This window comes from Anas platyrhynchos, chromosome 6 (assembly GCF_047663525.1).
Source record: "Anas platyrhynchos isolate ZD024472 breed Pekin duck chromosome 6, IASCAAS_PekinDuck_T2T, whole genome shotgun sequence".
NCBI lineage: Eukaryota > Metazoa > Chordata > Aves > Anseriformes > Anatidae > Anas > Anas platyrhynchos.
The window spans coordinates 9,080,098-9,103,395 of NC_092592.1; the positions used below are offsets into that span (position 1 = coordinate 9,080,098).

Below are 23,298 nucleotides of genomic sequence, written 5' to 3' on the forward strand. Positions count from 1 at the left end.
GGACAAGACCTGTCCTGCTTACGGAAACAGCATTTGTGACAAGGATCCTGCAAACTGGGAGTGGGGCTCTGCCAGTGGGATGCTTGCAGACCCTCACCCCATAGGGGTGCTCAACCAGTAGCTCCTGGACCCCTGGCCCCTCTTCTTCCTGTGATCAAGGAAGGAGAGGGCAGCAGCCAAAACCAAGACAATTCGTCAAGAGGGGTCCTCTTTTCCATCATGCTACCACCTCACTGAACGGGGAGGCAGGAATGATGCTCCTCTGGCAGAAACAAAAAACTAAGCGGCCACCCCAGCCAGAAAGGTTGTGCGCCACCAGTGTGTGATATGGATTAAGCTCTCCAATTGCACCACTACCACTGCATTTATCTATGCCAGCAGATCCCTGAATGTCCTTTGCAGTCTATTATGCAGTAACAGGAAATCCTTCAAACAGATAATGAAAACAGAATTTGATTAAGGCAGATTTTTAAGGTCCCAGTGGTATATGTCTTTTTTAGATGGTTTACATTCAATCTCATCTCCGTTATTACTCAGTTATATATTTTAACGTCAGCATCCAAGCAAAAACAAACAAACCAGAAAAACAACCAACCTTTGGTTAAGTTCTATTCTCTCCTTACAAACCATGAAGTGTACGAAGCCCTGCTACAGCTGTTAGGGCTCCCAGCTACCACCTATGAATGAAGTGTGACTCTGGAGACAGAGAGATCAGATCCCCAACCAGCACAGGGGGCCTGTTGTAAACTTTAGGGATAGTCTAAAAACGAAGAATACCAGCTGCAGTTCCAGGTTGCGTGGGCAATCCAGACAAACCAAAGCTTGCTGCCCATCAAAACTTCCTGGAAAAAATGGAGTAGCCTTCTTCAACCAACAGCCTCTGCCACCTTCAGCTTGGCTGCACTGAACAGGGAGCATAGCCATCTGCAGTGGAGTTACAGATAATGAAATAGAGCAGCCTATAAATTACATCGTTTTCCATGAATCCATTACAATTTCCTGAATGCTTCTCTTGCTCAAAACAGTTAAAAACACAGGTGGTGATTGTGGCTGACTTTAGGCTTCCTCTCCAGTCCCCAAGTCGTATAAAAGTCTGGCTGCCACCAGTCTCCACTGCACGTAGACCTGAAGTTGTGCACAGAGCACTGCTATGCAGCTAGAGAACAAGCCTTGCACCTGGTTCTTTTGGTACCCATTGTATCCTATTGCTACGAGCACATTCATTGAAAGATCCCAGATGATCCCAGTTTTTCCTCCTATAAAAGCATTTTGAACAAAGAAATGAAAATACAAGCTTCTAAAGATGCACTGAAAAGCATCCAAAATTCAAGGTGATACTTCCACTAACCCTTGATTTATATTACTTAATCCCTTTCAGCAAGAAGCATAAATTGCAATGAAAGTCATGCTTCAGTTATCTCGAGGGCTAGTTGTTTAAGATTATTAGAACAGTAAGCCTATAAATATACACCCTCTGAAGGCAAGTATCATCAAGAAAGATGGACAAGTGTTTTTCTCTAAGGCTTACCACTTGTTCAAATGCACGAATCAGTATTTGCTTTCCAAATTCCAAGACAAATGCATCTTTGGACACAGCATTTTATCATCAAAGAGAAAGCTTTGAGAAAAAGAGTACACACTGCAGAGTAGCAAGTTTTGTAACACTTACTGTTTTGCTAATCTCCAGCTATGTCATGCTCAAGTAATGAAGTTTCCATTAAAAGTAGTGGATTTTGCATCCTTTTGGTTGAAAGGAAGAATAGAAAGCAACCAGATCTCACATCACACCAACTATTTATCAGTGTCTGCTTCAGCAGCAAACCAACGGCACCTGCCATGAAAACCCAGCAATGCGCAGCGAGCCATTGCAGAGCAAGGCTCCATATTGCTGACAGCTGTTCACCACCTGCATCCTCACAGAGCCACCTTAATTAAAACCTCTTGCCTCCATGATTTAGGCTGTTGAGTTTACATGAACTGTTTGCTTCTTTTACTAACTACAGATTTCTCAGGGGTTATCATCACCCTAGGGAAAAACTCCTTGCAAGTTTACATGTTTTTACATGAGAAGCTGCTCACAGCAAGAATATTTAAGTGATTCAAGTCAGTGTACTAAAACAACACATACAAGAGCACGTGGCTGGAGACTCCTATTGACACAAAACCAAGGTAGTGTGTTAAAATGAAAGGGGAAGCTTGTGGGCCTGACGTTTTTCTGTCTCTGAGCAATCGCACGTTGCTGGGCCAAGGATTTCCAGCACATGCAGGTACTCAGCCTCAATACTCAGAATGAAACTCTCAGTTCAGAGATCCCTGCCAGCTGTAGCAAACTAAACATGATTATCGAAGCTCTTCTACGTTAACTTGGACTATGATTGTAACTAGGTATAATTTAAATTATTAGACTATTAAAACACTAATCAGAATAACAATTCTTGACTGCACACATGAATGTATTCTTTTATGGCCACCACAAACCTGACGGATGCATTGTTTGTATCCTAAAGAAACAGCCGTAGTTGCACAAAGCTCCTTTGCAGAGTATTCAGATCTCTTCCATGTTTCCTTAAATGGAAATACTTGATTCATCTTTACCATGTGTCAATCAAAGAGACTGAGTGAGTGTCTGACTGCCAAAATATACAAGATAAAAGGCTCACCATGGGTCAAAGGCTGGCAGATGGCTGATCCCTTTTCCTATCTGTATTTCCTGTTATTCTCTTGACAAGGAAAACATATTAAAAGACACTGTCCACATTCATTTTCTGAACTTCATCCATTTAGTCTGGTGGTAATTTAAATAGTGCAAGGTTCAGTTATCAGCACACATGGACAAAGTTAACTACCTTTATCTTATTTTTGGACTCCCTTCTCAGATATTGGAGCAGTACCTTGGCAGGAATACACAGGCTACTCGTACAAGTTTGTTCCCTTTAAACCTCCTTATTAAAATAGTAATACTTTTTCAAAGCGGTTGGCACTAGCAAAGTATATTGAAGTCTCTGAAAAGCATCTAGAGTTGTGCTGTCCTGCCAACTTCAGTGCTTTTGTCAAGAGCTACAACAGAAAAAGAAAATGTAGAAACAAATTGACGGTATATTGTTGTATTTCTTGGATCTCCAGAGACATTTCTGACAACAACAACAACAAAAAAGATAAATGTCACAATTTCTTACAAGTAAAAAAAAAAAAAAAGTAACACCTATTTTTCATGAGGTCACCATTCCTTCCTTTGAAAAACACTGGGATGTACTGGAAGTTAAGACCTCTAAAATAGCAGCAAAATAACTTTTGAGTACAAGAGAAGTTGTGCACCACAGTTGTTCTGTGTTCAGAAACAAACCTCCACGTAATATTGCTCATCCTCGGAATCAAACGATGACATCTTAACTCTTCTACTGTTCGAGCCTAGCACATTTCAGACCCATGCTTTAAGGTCTAACAGCCTCCCTAGTATGCCCTTCCTCGTGGCCAAAGAGTCCTTCTCAAAACCTCACAGACTGTGATTAGCAGGAGCTAACTCCATGCTCTGCTGTGTAGTTCAGGTCATAATTTTTGTGGAACTACAAGTACACTTGTAGAACAAAATGGCAACAGCAGAACCACAACCTCAGGCCCTGCAGCCATTAAATTTTTCAAGTAGCAGTAATGCAGTGGGATGTTTTTTCTACTATGTTGTGGACAAATTTAGACATCTATCATTGGAATAATTACAAGGAACTTCTAAAAATTAATTAAATCTGTACCCATCAGCATATTTATGCCAACACTGTAACCATGCAGTATCTAAGCATATTACAGAATTTATGACCAGAAGAGAGCATTAGTATCATCTTGTCTGGCTTGCTGAATAATACAGGTCATAAAATTTTATACAATAATTTCTACATCAAGCTTGGTACAGCAAGAGCCTTGTCTCCCTATTAAAAAGCCTAACAATTTAATATTGAGCAAAGAACAATTCAACATAACTTTAAAAATTGCTTTTTGCCTTCACTGGGAAAATGCATACCTTATTACACAAAGATTTCAGCACCCAGCTGATGGATTATCACCATCATCACAGTTCAAATACTTCAATAAGTATTCTATTTATATACAGCCTTGAAGATTCAGCTTGACAAGCAAACTGGACAGAATAGCTGTACTGCACAGCAAATGACTAAAGCTCAACACAGTTTCTGTTCTTCAGAAGAAACAAGGTCTTCTCCCCAGCTTTAACATCAGAGGTAAGCAATGAAAAGCTGCCCTTTCTGTGGTGGCTGAGAAGGATGAAACAATTACAGCACTGAAGAACATGATGCCACTGCAAAAATGGTGGATAAGCTGTAAATAAGGACCTGTCAGTTTTTATGTTTTTTAGTGCTGTGCTGAAGTGCCCATAATGCTGAAGTGCCTCTAGAACTTGCCTCGTGTGCAGCGCACCTGGCATCTTATCAGAAAACGCATCTCCGAAGAGACATACCAAATTGAATGAGAGAACAAAACTTACTACAGCTTTTGGCCAGGAAACCAAAATCAAAAGCAGGATTTTTATTTGTCAGTGTGAAGTGATACATGCCAAGGTGTTACAAAACCAAAACACAGCTGTTATTTGTCTGAACTGCATTTTATACTGCCAAGGAAAGCTCTGCTGTGCTATAATGGGAGAGCAGACATTGCAGAGCTCATTGGGCTTGTAACTAGCAGTACAAATTGGGAAAATTTCCATTAAAGTTATGATTTACTAAATTTGTTAAAATAGGGAGGGAAGAAACTGCTTTAGTTTCTCAGAAAAACAGCATTATTAGTTCCTAAGGCACTAACTGGAGTAAGAAACATGTACAGGGTCTGCATTTTCCCTCTCAAGGGCCTCCCTCCAGGTCTGACATCTCTCACGTATCAGGCAGAGCTCCTTGCCCCTTCCCCTTCACAAAGCATGGCAAGACCTATGGATGGTGAGGAGCACTGCGACTCTTGAGTAGCAAGCTACTTTTTTGGCTCAGCAGAACAACAGACAACATTTGGGGCTCTGCCATATAACTAGAAGGACTTTGGTGAGGTAGGAGGCAGTGATTCACAAATTCATAGATGGTACACAAGTTGCTCAATGACTTCACTGCTTTCAGTTCAAAGTCACTTCACCACGATCCTAATTTTGAGCTTCATAATACTCTGAAATGGTTGACTTTAATGATGCCTTTTGAAGACATCTGTATTTGTCTATAGTTACAGACTTTACAGTACCTTCTGCTGCACGGTAGTTTCAGCAGCACTAATTATGTTCTTGATCATTTCTTTCTACTTACTGATTAATATTGTCAGGAATTATTTTCCTCCATTATAAATATTCTGAACATAGGGAACTAAAAATAAAATTATCTGCTTAAATAAAACACACTTTACAAGAAGAATAATTGGAAAGGACTGAAGGATAATATTAAACCACTAAAAAGTAATGACATTTCAAATGTAGAGTTCTCCTCCTTCAGGCTTTCCTTGAAAAGATTTTGCATACCAGCCAACTTCGTGCGAGCAATCTTTTGATGTGTACAAGAAGGCAGTTTACATGTACATATCTGTGCACTTGCAGCCATTAGTAAAACATAAAGAATTACCAATTCAGCAAGAACTGACAGTAGCACGTCATAAATTCTAAGATGCACATTGCAGGGACAGTCTCCAAACTCACATCTGTTTATTTGCACAACACATGTTGGAAAACACTGGATGATGGAAACATACTGAATCAATGTCACCAATTTTGCTACAAGAGCTGATGACAATTACCACCTGTAGTTGTGGTGCACTTAGGGGCATAATGATAGCCCTTGTTTTCTTACAGTTTCTAATATTTTGTGAAGTTTCAGATTGTATAGAGTTCCTAGAATTCCTAAATGGTAGAAACTTGGAAATCTGTTGATAACATTCCTTGTGTAAGTGTCAACTCCCATTCAATAGACTGGGAAAAAAAAAATACTAAGCTCAAGGCAAAGCACAAGGATACTCTTACCTTTAGCGGTGATTGCTATCAGTTTGCTATACTGTTTGCTGCATGTAGTACATACAGAATAACACACCTTCTTCCTCACAAGACCATGTGAGATATTGTACTTTTCCACAGTGGTCCCAAAGAGGAATGAATCACAAATTGTATAGAAATTTAGTCATAGGGCTTATTTAGGGCTTACTTAGCTTCCTTTCAGTATTTCACTTCAGTATTTCAATTGATGAAGCTTGATTTGTTGCCAGATAGTATGCACTATCACTGTTGCAACCTGTGAATCACAGTTGTATATTTTATATGACTACTTTTATTGGATACTTCCATTGTATTTCAGCATGTTTTACTGAAATCTGGCAAACACAATCACACCATTAATTCCATGGACTTTCAAATCTTCATGAAGCACTGCAGACCTGACTCACTTCATGAGCCCTTCAAATGTTTTGCTGACATTATACATTTCTGGAGAAGATTCATTTCATTTACAATACAGACAGGTTTTTTGGATGGCTTCAGTGGTGCTCAGTCTGTGCACGAACTCTCTCTGTACCTACAGAGATCCTGTTTACATTTTTTTATTGCCAGTGACCTATGAAGCCAGTGGGCTGCCACCTAAACAAGCATAGAAACATGAATAATTCAAACTTCAGAAGATTCAGGCACAAACCTTGTCTCACTTCAGGACACAAAATCAATGAGATACAACTCTAAGAGCTGCCTAGATCAGCAGTCATACTGCAGTTTCAGATGCTGCCAAAAAGTTGAATGTGAATGCAGTACCATTGGTTGAATCTCACTAAAAATGATGTATTGAATACGCAAGAAAAACAAAACAAGCAAAACCAAAACAGAACATCAGGAAGATATTACACTAAAACAGGAAGACCAATAGTAACTGAGAATGGAGAAAATTCAAGTCAATGAAACAGGCTCACCTACCAAGCAAAAATTAAATTATGTATTGGGAACGTAAGGCGTAAGGTTTAATTATATAAGGCTCCTCACCCTCAAATCACTGAAAGCAGTACTAGCAGAAAAGCAAGCAAACTGGTATTACTATGTTGGATGTATATTTCAGCCACCCTTCTAGGAAAAATCCATCCCTGTGGATGTACTGTTCTATATTAAATTAAGACTTCAATACACCATACTGATAAAACAGCCTGACAAGCTTTGCTGCTTTGAATGACAGCAGCTCACTTACTGGCTCATGGACTGCTCTGAACAGGAAAGGTCTGAAACTGCTGGAGACAAACCCTGGAAAAGTTCTTCCCACTTCAGTAGCTTTGCCCATACTGCCATTTCTCATGATCAGTCATGGTTAGATTTGGACCATCAGGGATGGAGGCCAGGATGCAAAGTTACAGCACCAAGATGGGGAACACAACTAGTACTGTAAAACAAAATTAAGGAGTACAAAAAAACCCTTGAGTTTAATTAGCAGTACTTCAGCACTGGCTTCTCAAACTGTACTTAGATGCTTTGTTTTGAACCTCTAAGTACATTAAAAAAAAAAAAGTACCAAATGTTATAAAAAGAGCCATAGGCAAAGGGGCAAGAAGAAAGGGGAAAAAACAGGTCATATAGGTTGGAGCTGAAAGGTAGATGAATCAACATGATTTCAGACAAGACTTTTCATCATTCCTGTAACATCATTCTACACTTCTGAGTATGTGAAGCACAGACTGAAATGATCCTCCCCTTTGTCCAATGTTAACCACTCTTGCAACAGGCACCACTGGGATCATTTGACCTCATATTGAAAAACAAGTTCTCTTTTTGACTTTTTTTTTTCCAGCTGAAATTCTGATTCTGGAATAAATGCAGCAGATATTCTCATTTGCCCACCACTTTAGCACATTACCTGGCTTTCAGCTAGTAGATTAAGGAAAGGAAGAAAAAAAAGACATAAAATATCATCTGCTTCCCTGGTGTTTCATCTCCTTTGTACAAAACTATGCTATTATTTTGTTCTGTAAAAATGCTCAGATCTACAAAAACGTAACCTATATTTGTATATCTATATAGCTGACATTCTGCAATCCAATCATCAAGCCATTACACAAGATGATAGGAGCAGAAACGCTCTGGATAATGGAAAAGGCAGATGGTATATATCCCAGGATCAGCAGGGCAGACAGATCACCAACCTGGGTTTGGCAGGGACAGCCCGGAGTCAGAGCTCGTCAGATCTGCCAGAGACAAGCAGACTCCTGCATAGCTATTCCATCTCTGCATCCAATTCCCCGGCATGCCGTGCATGAAGGGCACAGAGCTGGACCTGGGCTGCTTGCGCATACCTGTGCCAAAGAAAATACTCGCTCTCAGAGCAGCCAGGGCGGGAAGAAATGCTTCGGGCCACATGGGAAATATGGTTCACACAGCATCCAATGAGTTCATAAGACACCACCGAATTCCCACCTTCCCAACACTCCTTCCAAAAGGATGGATACAGAAGCCACCACACTTTCCCCTGCCAGCTGAAAAATAGCTCTTTCTCCTCTCTGGGAGGCTGTGCTCAGGATTCACACCTACCATAACCAGCCTTACCAGGCTTTCAGAGACTTGCCAGGCATTTGTTATTATTGGACACACGGCTATACTGGCAATGGGCACACTAAGAGTATCTGATCACTGCAGTCTATTCCTATTCCTGGCTGTGAAACACTACCTTCTTGTTATGGGAGACTTGTTTGAAGTAAAACAGTCCTGAACCAACCAAAACATATTTATCTGAGGTCAGGTTTTCTTCTGTTGAAAGATCGTGATAAAGAACCTCATACTGCATCTTAAATCCTTTTTACTCTATTTCTAGAAAAATACATTTTTCCTAAAATACCATTAAACAGAGTTAGCCAGACAAAACAAAACATATAAAGTGAATTTAAAGTCAATTTTTTAATGGAGTAATATAACTAATTCAAAGAGTTTCTTGAGTACTCAGGTTTGCAATATATACATATATATATATATATGTGTGTGTGTATATATATATTTAGAAAAAAAATATTTTTTATTAAACCCAGTTTTAATCTCATCTAAAGCAATTTTAGGGAGAGACTTAGCTTGAAATTTAAAATAAAAACTTGTTTGACAAACTCAGACTCCCTTAAATAAGGGTTCTCACTCCAGATTTTAAGATGTCCTGAAATTGTAAAACAATGCCACTCTCTGACACAAATACCAAGTAAAAAAAAAAAAAAAATCATTTCCATTACCAACTATGCTTGTACAGGAGAGTAAGGAGGGAAAATAAACCCTGAAGATATTTCCTGTGTATTGACTTTCTAGCTCCCTCTGAAGCTTTGGAAAAGAAAGAAAATAATATCTTCCTGATATTACTCTTTTTTTTTTCTTTTACTTTTTTTTTTTTTTTCCAAAGTAGGTAGGAAAGTGAAATTGATATTGTGTGAAAAGAAATGATATTTTCACAACTTGCACACTAGAAAAAAGTTAAAATCGGTCATCCTGAACTGCTTTACTTGAATTCTTCCCTTGTTTCCAAAGGGGGGGGGGGAGAAGAAAAAAGAAAAAAAGAAAAAGAAAAGCTGAAACAGAATGCAAAATACAAGGACTTGCTAGAATGGCTGTAAATCCATCACTGAGAAATACCCTATATGACCATACATTAGAAAGATATTTGCACTTACTGTTGAAATGAAGTTTTCACAAAATACTAACAACTGAAAATAATATTGACAGTGCTGCTGGCTGAAACTGGAAACATCCTCTTGGTAAAAAAAAAAAAAAAAAAAAAAAAACACCTTGCCTCAGCTATGACCTCTTCGTTTCCCTTGCTTGGGAATGCAGTATTTCTGACATGCATCCTTCAGCCCCTTGAAAGCTACAGAAAGAGCAACATACTCCTGCTCACTGCTTTGGCCTCCTACAAGAGTAGGCTCAATTTTTACCTTTAAGGCATGCAGCTGCCTGGTTTCTGGCTTCAGAAAATATTAGAAATGAGCTCCTCAGGCATTAAGGACTTCAGACTATGGACAGTAGAAAGAGCATCTATTCTAGATGTAGTTCCCTTAGAGGTCTGTCCCAAACTGCAACAAGGTGACCAGCCCCACCCTTAAAAAAAAAAAAAAAAAAAAAGCAGAAAACTATAAAGCAATAAATATACTAAAACCTGACAGGACAGGAATTAATTACAAAGAAAACAACTTAGGCATACTATTTGGCACAAAATTTGCATGAATAAGTATATTGTGATAAGACAGGAAAAAAAAAAACGTATAAAGTATCCTGTAAAAGAAATTTCTCAGTGTCTCGGACTCTTTTCTTTGTTGCACAGATTCCTACCTCACCCTAGAAGCATAAAGCGTAAGATATTGGAAGGATCACAGCAGAAGCCAAAGTTATAAAACAGGAAGCCAAGCTTAGACCATCAGAGTTATGCTCTTCAACTGTTATGTTTCATGAGGAACTATATAGATCTGCCTCAAATTTTATTTCTTTCCACTGACCACTGTCTCAAAAACATACGCACAGAATTTTCAAGGTTCAACCCTAGATATAGTGTGATAAAGAAGAATGGGCACTAATTCACAATGAAAACTATTGTTAGGTGTTCCTTCTTTTCCCCCTACAAAATCTATGAAATAATTTAGAAGATTACATTTTAGTGCATTATGTCAACTATTTTTATGCAACCTTTATTGGCTGTTCTTGGCACTGACCAGCAACTGAGCACTAAATAAATTCTGCTTACCTGTAGATTTTCAATTTCTTTTTTCATTGGTTCCTATTGACTCCAGTCTCCCTTGTGTAGACACATGATTTGCCATTAATTATGTGCTTTGAGTATTCTCAGAGTTCAGTTAACTGACTCACAGAGATCAAATTAAGGAGAAGTTAATGACACAATCATAATGGAAAGGACAGCAAAACAAAACAAGACAGAAGATACTCTACTGTCAGTTTCTCTAAGAGGTAAAGGAAAAGAGCTGGGATTAGCAAAACAAGGGACATGAAGTAAGCATGGGGGGAAAGGGAGGAAAGATTCTATTAGTCTTCAACTGACACATCTGTGGTAATAGTAGGAAACACTGATTTTAAATCATTCTGATGTTTTGATGTGAATTAATTACATTTTCTTGTGATAAAATCACAGCCTTTTTGGGAAATGCCCCAGCAAACTCATGAACACATCAAACACTAACTTTTGAAAGCACAGAGACCTCAAAAAGTCTTTCCTTGCTAGGTGGTTTCCCCCAGCTCAACACTAATGCTTCCCAGCTTCGTTGTGCATCCCACACAATACTCATTTTCACACACACTCATGCCCAGCTCACTGGGTAAAAAGCTCTGCCAGTGGCACAGAAGAGTAGCACGCTCCTGCCAGCTGGCTGAAATGTTTAACTCTGACAAAAGGGGAACCTCTGCCGACTGCACACGCAGGTCACTTTTTTGGGCAAAATATTTTATCCTTTCACTACAGTCCTACATGCCCATGAAATTTCAAATGTTCCTTGCAACTTGTAGAACTTTTTCCCTCCCGAGGAATCTGTGCTCTGCAGGCAAGAAGGCCAGTATGCTTTTTATTTCATATTAGTTGATTAAAAATGTAAAAATACAAGCTATTGCTCATTAAGAAATTTTGCTCTACAAAAACCTTTCCGAGTGACAGCCAAAAGCAAGCGCCATTAACATTGCTTTACAAACAAGCTTCTTGCATTTATTCATGTCCCTAATTTTTAGTTAGGTGATACAAAACGCCTTTTTTCAAGATCCTGAAGGGAAGCATAAAGCAGGGGACCCCTACATGGATGAGAGTGTGCTCAGAAAGCAGAACACAGTCTCTGTACTACAGCAGAGCTTCAGAGCACCTTCCCTCAGGGTGGGACCTGCACACTGTGGTTCATGCAGCACTCATGCCCATCTCACCACCACATAACAAAATAAACTTGTGTTTGAGTACTGTGTCTCTAAGTCTGCTCTTTCATTGCAGGATTTTCTTTGTTTTGCAGTATACATCTAATCCATGCACCTCCAAACATGCTGTTATGAATGCAAACACAACTGCCGAGGACCTGATCATGATTCAATAGGGATTACAAGTAGGAAGAACATGACAATGGAAAGCACAGGAAGAGGGCATCCAGAATGCTGGTTTTATTCTAGAAAGGATGATTCAAGAAAGATAATTCCTTTCTTCTACAATACCTTTATCCTATTTCTGCTTTTTACCTTGAGATATCTGACAAGCTAAGAGAAAGATTGAGGGCATGCTGGATTCAGATTCAGACACTAAAACTGTAATCAAAAGAAAGGATTGTTCTTGCTTCAGGCTGTGAATTAATTCCCCCTGTTCTGTCACTTAAATCATCGTGGTTTTTCTTTGCTGGTGGTGGGTTTTTTGTTTTGTTTTTTAAATTGTGCATACACACAGAGATATTATCTAAAAATATATAAGGGTTGTCTCCAAAGGCCATTCCTGTGAGATGTCTGTCAATTTCACATAAAATAATTCCAGTCGCCAATGGCTCAAACATAAAAGACACACACTGAGGATATGAGAAGAAGAATAAACTACCTTAGACTTGAAAAAAGAAACAGTTGACTTTCCGTTTCAGACACCTTGACCTGACCTCTGCAGAAGTCTTTTAAGATTGCCTTTTCTGGCTGAGTTCCAGACTTAGCAAGTAGAATAGTCCCTGACCTTTCTTATTGGAAAGGCTAAAGTCCATTCCTGCAGCTAGCTTCAAAGCTGAGGCATGCCCATGCACATATACACACAACATGCATTTTACCTGGATAGTTTTTACAACTTTGCCTTTCCATCAGGCTATAATAGCTTTGTTTGGATTAATTGTCAAATGAAGCAACTCTCGTGCCTCTTGATAACAAACTTTTCTGAAGTTGGAAAACATAATGAGCTAAAGTACATCACATCAAAAGCCTACACAGTGCTAAATTAACATAATGTGATAAGATACAATGTGACATAACATCTTCATAAATTTAAGCATGTCAGAAAATAAGATATCTTTCTATCAGCTTATTCTGAATCTAATCCATATTTAATCAGCTAGATCACTAGCCAGCAACTTTGAAAGTTTATTTAATAACACCATCACCGATTGTCTACGGTGACCCAATTAGAACTACAGAAACAAGTTTAACAGAATACCAAGACAGAGAATGTTGACGTATTCAGGAGCTCTCCATGAGTGAACTAAATCCCCGTTTACAGGGCTTGGCATTATTTTATCATGAACAGAATGAACACTTTGGTAATTACTGTCTGCACAAAAAAAAATAGCTTTCTTAAAAAATAATGTGCTATCTTTTCTTCTCTTTAAATGAGAATGCAATGTACAGAATCAGCATGGTAGGAGAATTTATCAGAAATACAGTAGGTGATGATTACCTAACAGAGGAATTGGGATTTTGTGGAATAGAAGATTTGAAGCACAGCTGAGCTATGAACATCCAAAGCAAGGCCACGGTTTTATCAACTGAGTCTAAAAAACTATTGCTGCAATTGTAACATGAATATACTTCTGATCCAGTTACAAACATTTAGGCTAGAATAACATTTTCCATGGTATTTTAGCAATTCTAATTTTAATCTATGGAAATGCTGCATAGCAGAAAGGTGTAAGTATAATTCCCCTTCAAAAATATTTAAAGAAAAGAAAGGAAGTCAAAATCTCCAGAACTGTAGACTCAATTCACATTCCAGGGAAAGTTACGCATTTCTCCTACGATTCCTATAAGCTACTGTGCCAGCTGCAACAGCTGGGAGGAACATGTACTGCTATTGGACATAAGGCTGCACAAACATAGCCTACCATTTCCTGTACTTCTTATGAACAGACACGAGGCTTCTGGTGACAATTCAAATGAAGTACAAATTACACCTGTTTTGAGTAGCTGACAGGTATAGAGGAGCCTTTAAATATCCCTGGTAGAGTTACCTCTATTTACATGAGCTGTCTATCCTAATCCGAATACAGTTTCAGCTTTCAGAGCAGAACTTCAAAAACAATGCCCAGAGTCACAGCTTGTTTTGCTGTGGCGTGACAATGCTGCACGGCAGGTATGAACTCTGGATTATCAGCTGAAGATTGGAACCAGGTCTCATTTCTCTAGTCAAGTCTGCTTGGTAGTAAGAATTGGTGGACAGAGATACTGGCCACTTTCACATGTAATTGATCATCTCCAAACTTCCGGAGGTCACAACATTTTCCTTACAGCTGTAAGCAAGACCAACCAAATTAATTCTTTTTGAATTAATTAAGACTGAACCCTCTAGTACTACCTGATATTTACTTCACTGCAGGTTCCTTGAAATACAATGAAGAGATTTGATATGCCTTTTGAATACTTGCAGCCTTCCTAAAAACAATGTTCCACTTTCATGCGTCACAGCTGTGCCAGGAATTACCTTTTATATTTCATTACCCTCCATCATGAGCATAAAAAAAAAAAAACACATCAAGTTCCACAAGGTCCCTATTTATGTGTGAACTCAATTTTTCAGTTGTTAAGTTTGGCACCTTTTGTAGGCCTACTTTTGCAGGGCATAGTCACATAGGAGTAAGAAAACTTTGCTGCTTGTTACCAGCTATGCTGTTCAATCCTAACAACAGAGGACCTTTCTGGACTTTAAACAGACCCACCACTCCCCGTCCCCTCACACACACCCTTTTTTTTTAGAGCATTTATGCTAGATATCAAGAAAACAAGGAGTTTTTGTTACAGCCATGTGGGAGGCAAAACACTTTTCACCCCAAAAGAGATATATGCACATATAAGCACATCCAGGCAGCTTTTGCTTACAGCAAAAATTCTTTTAAGAAACTCCTTCTCTGACCTTTCATACATCGTTTTTCTGAAACACCACCACAGTAAGTCCCCAGCTATATGCAACGACACTGCCACAGCCAACAAAGCAAACTGCAACGTAATCATCACCTAAGATCCTGTCAGAATTGACATAGAGAGCCAATTTCAGTGTCAATGAAAATATTGTATAAATTTTCATACGCTAGTAACAGATCAAAAGGGTACTGTTCATCATCTCAGAGCATAAAGACGAGGAATACAGTTTCTAACACCAGTGAACATTCAAATACTGTAAATTTTACTACAGTTAGAGTAGCAGAGGTATTTCCTTGTATCTTTGTGACTGTTTGTCAGCAGTTTTAATAATAGTGTTTGTGTAAATGAAATAGCATATTGCGAAGGGCACAGTTCAAAGATCAGCAACCTCACTAAAACACAAATTCTCCATTTCAGGCATGGTCTTTTCCATGTTACTTAACCAGGATTTGGTCACTACTTCAATAGATACTTAGTTTAAAGAGTAACCCAAATTAAGGGATACAAATTGGTCACAGCTCTATGAGGCTTAATTTATAGTGAAGCTTGCTTTAAATGTGCTTGCAAACTGCCTAAAATTATTCAGAGCAGAGAAGCTGCTTGGAACAAAGGAGTTAACAGTTTTTCCATTATTTCATTTTTTCCTCTAGATGAGCAGAACCTGGCCATAACGCCTGTTGATACCTAAAGCAGAAAACAAATCTAGTTTAAATTCAACAATACTGTGATTCATTTAGCTTTAACAGATATGCCTCAGGAAATGGTGTGAGGGTGAGGAGAAACAGGAATATTGATTTTAAGTGAAACTTCTTGTTTTTTCAAAATTCAGAATTAAATACTATATCACCCCTTTCTAGCAAAGAAAAAGGGTTGGTATTAGACAATTATGTTTAACTGTATTATTTAGAATTGCTTCTTAAAGAAGAATTGTTGAATAAAAATGATCTCAACGTTATCAAAGTGCTTCACACAGAAATATTTAAGAGTAAATAATTTGAACTGTGGGAGAGGTAAGAGTTAATTCTAAGATCAACCATTTTGGCACCAGCAAAAGGAATCCCAACAATCAAAAAGCTTCACTGACTGTCTCCAATACTGCTTAGGAGGTGGAAGTGAGGGTGAAATGATAAAATAAAATATTCTGGATTTCCGATGACTTTCCCTTCGAAAAAGGGAATGACGTGGTATGCGCCAATTAACTTGGGTTACTGCACACCAGTGCTCTAAGTTCTCCTCTCTACTGACCTCAGTGACACTGGCTTTGAAAACAGCACGTGTAAATTCTGCAGAATGAAATCCCGTTACCTCTTGGCAACCTGAGACCAGTCAGTCAGAGAATTGGATGCTCACGAAGGTTTCCCTCCCAGCTGTTGTATTTCAGAGCTGCCAGACCCAATGGTCAGAATTGACTGCTGCATGCCAGCTCCCCACTGTTAGTGCTACTGTTCAGCAGCGGCAGATGCAGGACAGACATATTCCTTTCAAAACTGTCTGTTACAACTGCTTAAAAGCTGAACAGACAGATTATGTAAAGGAAACCTCCTGTGCTTCTGTTGTCTAAGATGATGGCCACTGCTGCGCTCATCTCACCTACCTTCCCAACATAAGAAAGACAAAAAGCAAAGGTTATTGCCCCTTTTGATGCCACCTCCGGTTGGACTACCCTGGGCTTGCCTAGGAAAGGTTTGTTCCCGTTTGTCCTGTGACCAGGTACTGGGACACTCGTAGTACTGCAGGCAACAATGCTGTGTATTTTTCTTCTCATCAATGTTCTTGGCTAACATTTCTGTTTTAAACCTTACCTAACAGGTCTCTGACTTCAGGCCACTTTACTCTGTTAGAGCCTCCTGGAGAAACACTTGTAAGACCTTGAACAAATACCACATTCTAGAAATATGAAATCCCCTCAGTCTTCCTAATGCTGCAGCTTCTTTCCCTGAGCACCAGGAAGGCTGATGACTGTATTAGCTGAAATCCTTCCCCTTAGCAGCAACTGCAGCAATAACAAGCAGACATTTACCAACACCGCTGCCCTTAACTCTGGTCTGTCATTTTAAAATATACTGTACATGGAGGATCTCTTGGCAGGTTTTGGTGGAACTCAGCAAGGAACCCTGCAGGAGCTCTTTCCATGCTCTACACTGCTTCACTGACTATACCTTTCCCATCAGATTTGTAAATACTTTTTTTAAAAGCATCCTCTTACCAAGTTAGCAGACATAGGATCAGCATATGTGTCATCTTCTGAGATTACAGGCAAGAGGTATTTCCAAAATAATTATTAGCAGACACTGCCTTTGGAAAAAAACATTTCTCCATTGGTAAGTGCTACTCTGGCTTGTCAGAAACACTTCACGGGAACACACCACTGTCAGCTAAGCTCTCATTAGGACAGGACCTGTCAAGGTGATCTTTCTGTTCACAGTCAGAGTTCAATGACCAGGACACTATCCTGAGTGCAGATGACTTGGGCACAGCACAGCTCATGTCTCTGACAAGTTCCTTGACAAGAGCTATTTGCCGCTCCAAGTTGTAGTCATCCCCAGTGAGGTAAATCAGTTCTTAAGTTCGTGGAGTCGAGCCATTTTTCATATTCGTGAAACTTTTCTGTCTTAGAATGTACACTCAAATTAGAATTTATGATTAAAAAAAAAATAACAACAACAAAACCCACACTTACCTAGCTCTACATAGACCTATTTTAAAATTTAAAAGAACTTCAAGTAGTGCTGGCATATTTTTTGTTTTCTCAAATACGAAGGAATTAAAAGAGAAAGCAATAGTTAGTAAGTAGTATAAAGATGATATAAAGCCATTCCTGATGATGTCAGTTAAAGGATGAGAGGAGAAAATAAAGAGTTAGTAAACACAAAGCTAAGACAGGCAATCTGTTAAGTCAGAACTCTGAGAAATCTCTGGAAACGAAATTAGGGCAAGGTAGACAGAACAGTTTTCTTACCTCAGTTTGGATTCTGGGACTAGCTTTCATACGAACACAAAATGACAGGCATTTCTGCTCAGTGCTGGTAACCTTCCATTCTGCATGAACATAAACAGGAGCACCAGGATGCTGGTCTTGGTACTGCCTCCAAATTCCTGAAAGAAGAGAGTCTAACCTCAATCACTCTATTTCTAAGTGAGTTATATACTGGTGTAAACATCTAAACTGCATTTTGACAGCAGAGTGCAGATTACACTGCTTGCACACAGGCAAAATCAGCCAGGTGAAAGAGAAAATACAGTTTGTCAGCAACTTAGTAGTGGCTGAGGACAGACTGAAAAATGCCTCACTTCCTAAGTTTTTTCTAGCCCTGATCTGCAATTAGTCCCATTGTGAAATGAGGAGGATGGAAGTCAGGGCGGCAAGCAGTCAATAATTTTTCATACACCACTGAATGTTTTAATCAGACTATTCTACAGACACACCTAGAAAATACTGTAGCAGAAGTTCCAAGAGAATTATCCAGTGGAGGCTTTGGCCTTCAAAACAAAATGAACAAATAGCATTTCAAAGTGACATAATAATAGATCTGCAATCACAGTTCAGAAAAAAAAATAATAATAATACTTACTCCCTTATGCACTTATCTAAGCTCTCCACCTCCAAGGGACACAGACAAAAGTCAGCGAACCCCTTGCCAGCTATGGTATCATCTCAAACTACTTCATTTCCATCTTAAATGCCCAACTGACAATTCTCTTCAGCTGGTTTCTTTTACCTTGTATCTTTCAAGTAGAGAAGTAATAAAATGTATCATATTTCTATTTCCTTTCTGTCTCCCAAATAACATGACCTTGTTTTTCGTAAAGCTGGGTTATTATTTCTATAAACAAACCAATTTAAAAGAAAAAAAAAAAAAAAGAGGGGGGGCGGAGTTTCCAGGACAGCAAAAACGAGGGTTTACCTACAAGCATGAAAAAAGTAAGGCAGGAAATACACACAGAAAATTGAAAGCTGTATTTCAGAAGTTCTCTAATTCCTCATGTAAAAATCAGGCTTGAAATTTTTCTTTGATACTACAAATGAACACTTACTTTAGGGTTAAATACAAAACTGAATTATATATAATCAATCATTTCTGGGATAAGGAATTACAGTACTAAATGGTCTTTTTTACATCACAAACTCTTACAAACTGTTAGGTATGGATGTAACCACGTACGTAAGAGATTGTTTTCGACAAGAATATTCAGGGATCATATGGGAATTTTTCACTGAAATTACTTAGGTAAGCAAAGTTACTCAATCAAAATTATTTTTGCAGTATCAAGACCTATACCACAACAACAACAAAAAAATCAAGTACAAAGTATCCTATAGAAATTCACTGCAAAGTCTGTACCAAAAAAATATAAATAAATAAAATACTTCAGGTAGTGTTTTTTCAAGTACGTTGATGTTTTTGCATCACTTACCAGAAATATATCATGGCAACCTCCACCTACATTATCTCCTTTCATTTTTGCTTTTCATGACAGAAATCCAAGTTCTCTGCTCATAACATGTTATACCTTTGTGATGCAGTGGGATTTTTGACATAACGACAACTTGGAGAACACCCAAAGCACAATGGAGTTGATAGCAATGTAGATGAAGCCTCTGAATGTAGAAACCATATTGCTTCTGGGATTAGTTTTTTGTTTGTGCTCCCTGAGCTATCCCTGTTCAAGAAATCATACCCCCACAAGACACAGACAAAAACCTTGTCTCAGAAGTATGGCTTTCACGTTCACCAGTCAACACTACAAGAATAAAGCTAGTTCCCAGTAAAAATCTTATCAAACTGTACCTAGTTTTTACTCCAGTGAAGCTAGAAAACATCATTGCTTATATTTCGTATGTGGGATTTCCCTCATGAACTCCTTCTTCATCTCCACTGTGATCTACATACAGGCTAGATATTTTACAGGTTATTTGTTGGTTTTAGTGTGTGTGGTTTTTTTTAAAGGAATAAAAAAGACAATTCAGTCATTTCTGCAGTGAAAACTCAAACACAGATTGCATCTGTGGGATGTAAATCATTATTCTTCTGCAAAGGAGAAACAAGTTTGCTGACCATTACAGAAGAGTTATGTGTGTCACAGTTACTATATTTTGAGATGCTTGCCCATTTCCCAAACAGACTTCCCTCACTGTTTCATACAGAACTTACTTAGCTCTTCACTCATCTTAGCACAGTCTTTGATAAGCTAGGGCTTATATCTAGCCAGGCAGCACACTGTGATCTGGCCGCTACTGTTCTTAAGAAAGCAAACTCAGCCAGTATTTGCTGACCACTGAAAGGCAAAATGGCTCCTACTTGTTACAGGTCAATATGCACAGGCAGGTTTCTTTGATTCTTGACAGTTATCATTAATTAGGTTTCTTCCACAGATAATTGTCAAGTACCTTCAGAAGCTGGTGGCTAAGTTCCTGACACCTCTCTAGGACAGGGCTGCACTCTGAAGGTCCAGGGAGAATGGAGCTCTCTTGTTCCCTGAGGAGAAGACAGATTGTGAGCAGAATTCACTCATGTAACCAGCACATCTTGAACAAGAGAACTCACTACAGTTGCATGTACGCTAGAGATAAAAACAACTGAGAAGTCAGTGAAAGTCATGCTCTTCTCCTGGAGGGAAGCAGTGGGTTGGCGCTTCATTGAGTCAACACACGCTGCAAAGATAGGGCCAGACTGAGAATTTAATATTCTTACTGTTGTGTTTACTCTGTACTTCTTACTTTGCAACCAAGGAAGATTTCACACACACAAGTACAACAACCACATGGCTTGTATCACCTGCCCAGACTCTGAATATTGGGTTATCAGTAACTACAGATCTTATTATTTTAACCTATTGCATCTTAATTCACTTTGATGTATAAGAATTTAGAAAAGCTGCTCTGTTCACAATGACATCTACACAAGCTTAAGAACATTCTGAAATTCCACTGGATTAGCACTTGGCTTTAACCTAGTTTGTGAACAATTCCAGACAGGTCTAATTTAACCAAATTTTAAAGCAATATGATGAATATGATGAAATGGTACTATGACTCCCTTACAGAAAGCTTTACAGAGTGCCTAAGAAACACATCTAGTCGCGAGCTCTCGAGACCAGTCCTGGACTTGTATTTTAGACACATCCCAGGGCTTTTAGTGAAAGGCTCTAGGACAGGATCTGTAGAGCTACCACTGCAGGGATGCCAACATAATCCAAATTTCAGTACCTTAAATGACTGCTGCACAGTACTCGCTCATTTATTCTCAAGTATAATCATGAAGAAACACCAGCACTTCATCATCATTTTGCGAAGAGCATAAAAGGTTAATGGTCAGATTAAGCAGAGAACAATTATATGACTGTATCTGAGACTTCTTCATTATAGGTGGAATGACTGACAGTATTTCATAAGATGTGCAAATTATGACTCAAAACCATGAATACCAACTTAATTTAAAGCATCTAGATGAAAAATCCAACTGACAAGTGCCATTCATCCCAACCAAATATCTTCCACACTGTTAAGCAAATGACAAGATAGTAAAGCAAAATGGAATTTAAACAGTGTTTTTCCTTCTCATTCCAGTGAAGCACAAAATCTGAATCCCACTTCTGCTCTCCGAACGATCTCTGCTAATATACCATTAATGAGGCACTCCAAAGAAGTTTCATTAGTTTAAAGTAATACATTCATTCACATTTCTTCTCCTTGGCTGCTGCTCATTTGATCTTCAATATGCTATACAATGTAAAACTGTCAGGATATTACTTAACACTTATGCCACAGAGAGGGGTGTGACAGAAAAAGAGTTTTTCACGACTGTATTGTTCACAGATGAAAGCTGGCTGCAATCAACTTGAATAGGAATGGAAAAATATTTCTGAAGGATTTTAAGAGGTTAAGCCTGTGTTTTAGCTTTCAATATATCAGGCCAAGTCCTCAGTGGTTACAAACCACTATAGCTCTATTTCAATCAACAAAGCCAGTTCAGAAATCGGCCTTTTTCTCTTTCCAAATATTGTCAACAGCCTGTGGGTTTTTTTTCAGATCGCCCTGCTTCAAATTCAGCCTTAAGAGAAAGCTCAGAGAACCTATTTGAATATAACTCAAAGTCCGGACATTTTAGTGGATTTGTGTTTGCTTACAAAATCCCAGCCTTTTAAAGCTGGGGGAGGAGGGTGTTAATAAAATAAATAAATAAATAAATTTAAAAAAACTTTTTTATGAAACCTTCAAAATTCAAAAGAATAAGCTCAAGTTCTTGACACATTAACACATTACAACAGTTTTCCAGACAACCTGCTTTCCTGCTTTCAAGAGAATAAAATACCCTTTTAAAATACAAACCCCAGGTAAGATCCCAGGTATTTTCTGTAACAGACCAGCTCTACACAGGTTTTGCAGGCACTGAAATGGACCCAAAGTCAACCACAGCTTTAGCTCTTCTTTCTTCCCTCTTGCTTTTACCGTCGGTATTTCCATTTTGAACACAGAAGGAGCCAACTTGCTCCTTGTGGCATAAGGTTGAGAAGAGGAAGTTTGAGGTCCTTTTGACACAAGGCTTTGCCGTTTGCTCTTGGGACGTGTCACCCCGGGGCTGGGCGCCGCCTCCCTCAGGCCCTCCTTCTCCTCACACCATGGTCCCCTGGCAGGGGACTGGTATAGGGGCACCCAGCCATTTTCCCTCTCCTATAAATCTCCACCACATCCAGCCTCCCCGAACTCTGCCATGACACAGGGAACGAATATCCCCGCCCCATCATTTTGTTGTTCGCTTGTGAGGCCTCACCCGAGGCTGAGGTGCGTGACTGCCCCGGCAGCGAAGCCCAGCCCGACCCACCTGCGGCGAGCAACCCCCGTCCGACTCTGAGGAAAAAAAATCAAAAAAAACACTCCCCACCAAAAGCCGGTTGTTAACCAACTTCCTCTGGTCCTTAACTCGAGAGAACTGCTGCTGGGGCGGTGACAGAGGCTAACCGAGCCCGTGAGAGCCTCGAGGTCCCGCTGCCCGCGCTGCCAGCGCCGGGTGTGAGGGGGACGCAGCCGCGGCTTCCCCCCCCCGCCGCTGCCCTCTGACAGGCGGCTGCAGCCCCAGGGCGCTCCTAGGGGCCAGGAGGGCTGAAACTGGCCTTTAAAAGTGAAATGAGCAACTATACAAACTACTGACACCCTAGGTGCCACAGCCTGACTTTAACCCTCACGAATGTGAGGAGAAAGAGAGGCTTCTGTGACTAAAGCACAGCTAAGTGAGCCTGGAAGCCTTTTGAGCTAGAAATCAGTCCCACGAGGCCATGCCTGCTTTTTTATTTCGTTTTGTTTTGTTTTCTCAACTGCTTTAGAGGTCTTACTTAACTAGGAGCCAGGAACTACAGGTCTGCCAGTAAATAATCTCAAGTGCCCTCACTCCCACCATCTAACCCGTAAGCATTCACAATTCCCCACAGTTTTAAGGCACTTGCATTTTTGTTGTTTTGCAATGTGTTTCATGACACATCGT

At 39.4% G+C, this 23,298-nt stretch overlaps 1 long non-coding RNA gene across 1 annotated transcript; it reads right to left on the reverse strand.

Moving 5' to 3' along the window:
- Positions 1-17,782: 17,782 nt before the first annotated feature.
- LOC113844369 (uncharacterized) lies at positions 17,783-22,850 on the reverse strand. The gene is made up of 3 exons (XR_005266575.2): positions 22,702-22,850; positions 20,208-20,295; positions 17,783-17,914 (listed from the first exon to the last, which is right to left on the reverse strand). It is a non-coding gene; the product is annotated as an uncharacterized lncRNA (long non-coding RNA).
- Between the last annotated feature and the right edge of the window lie 448 nt (positions 22,851-23,298).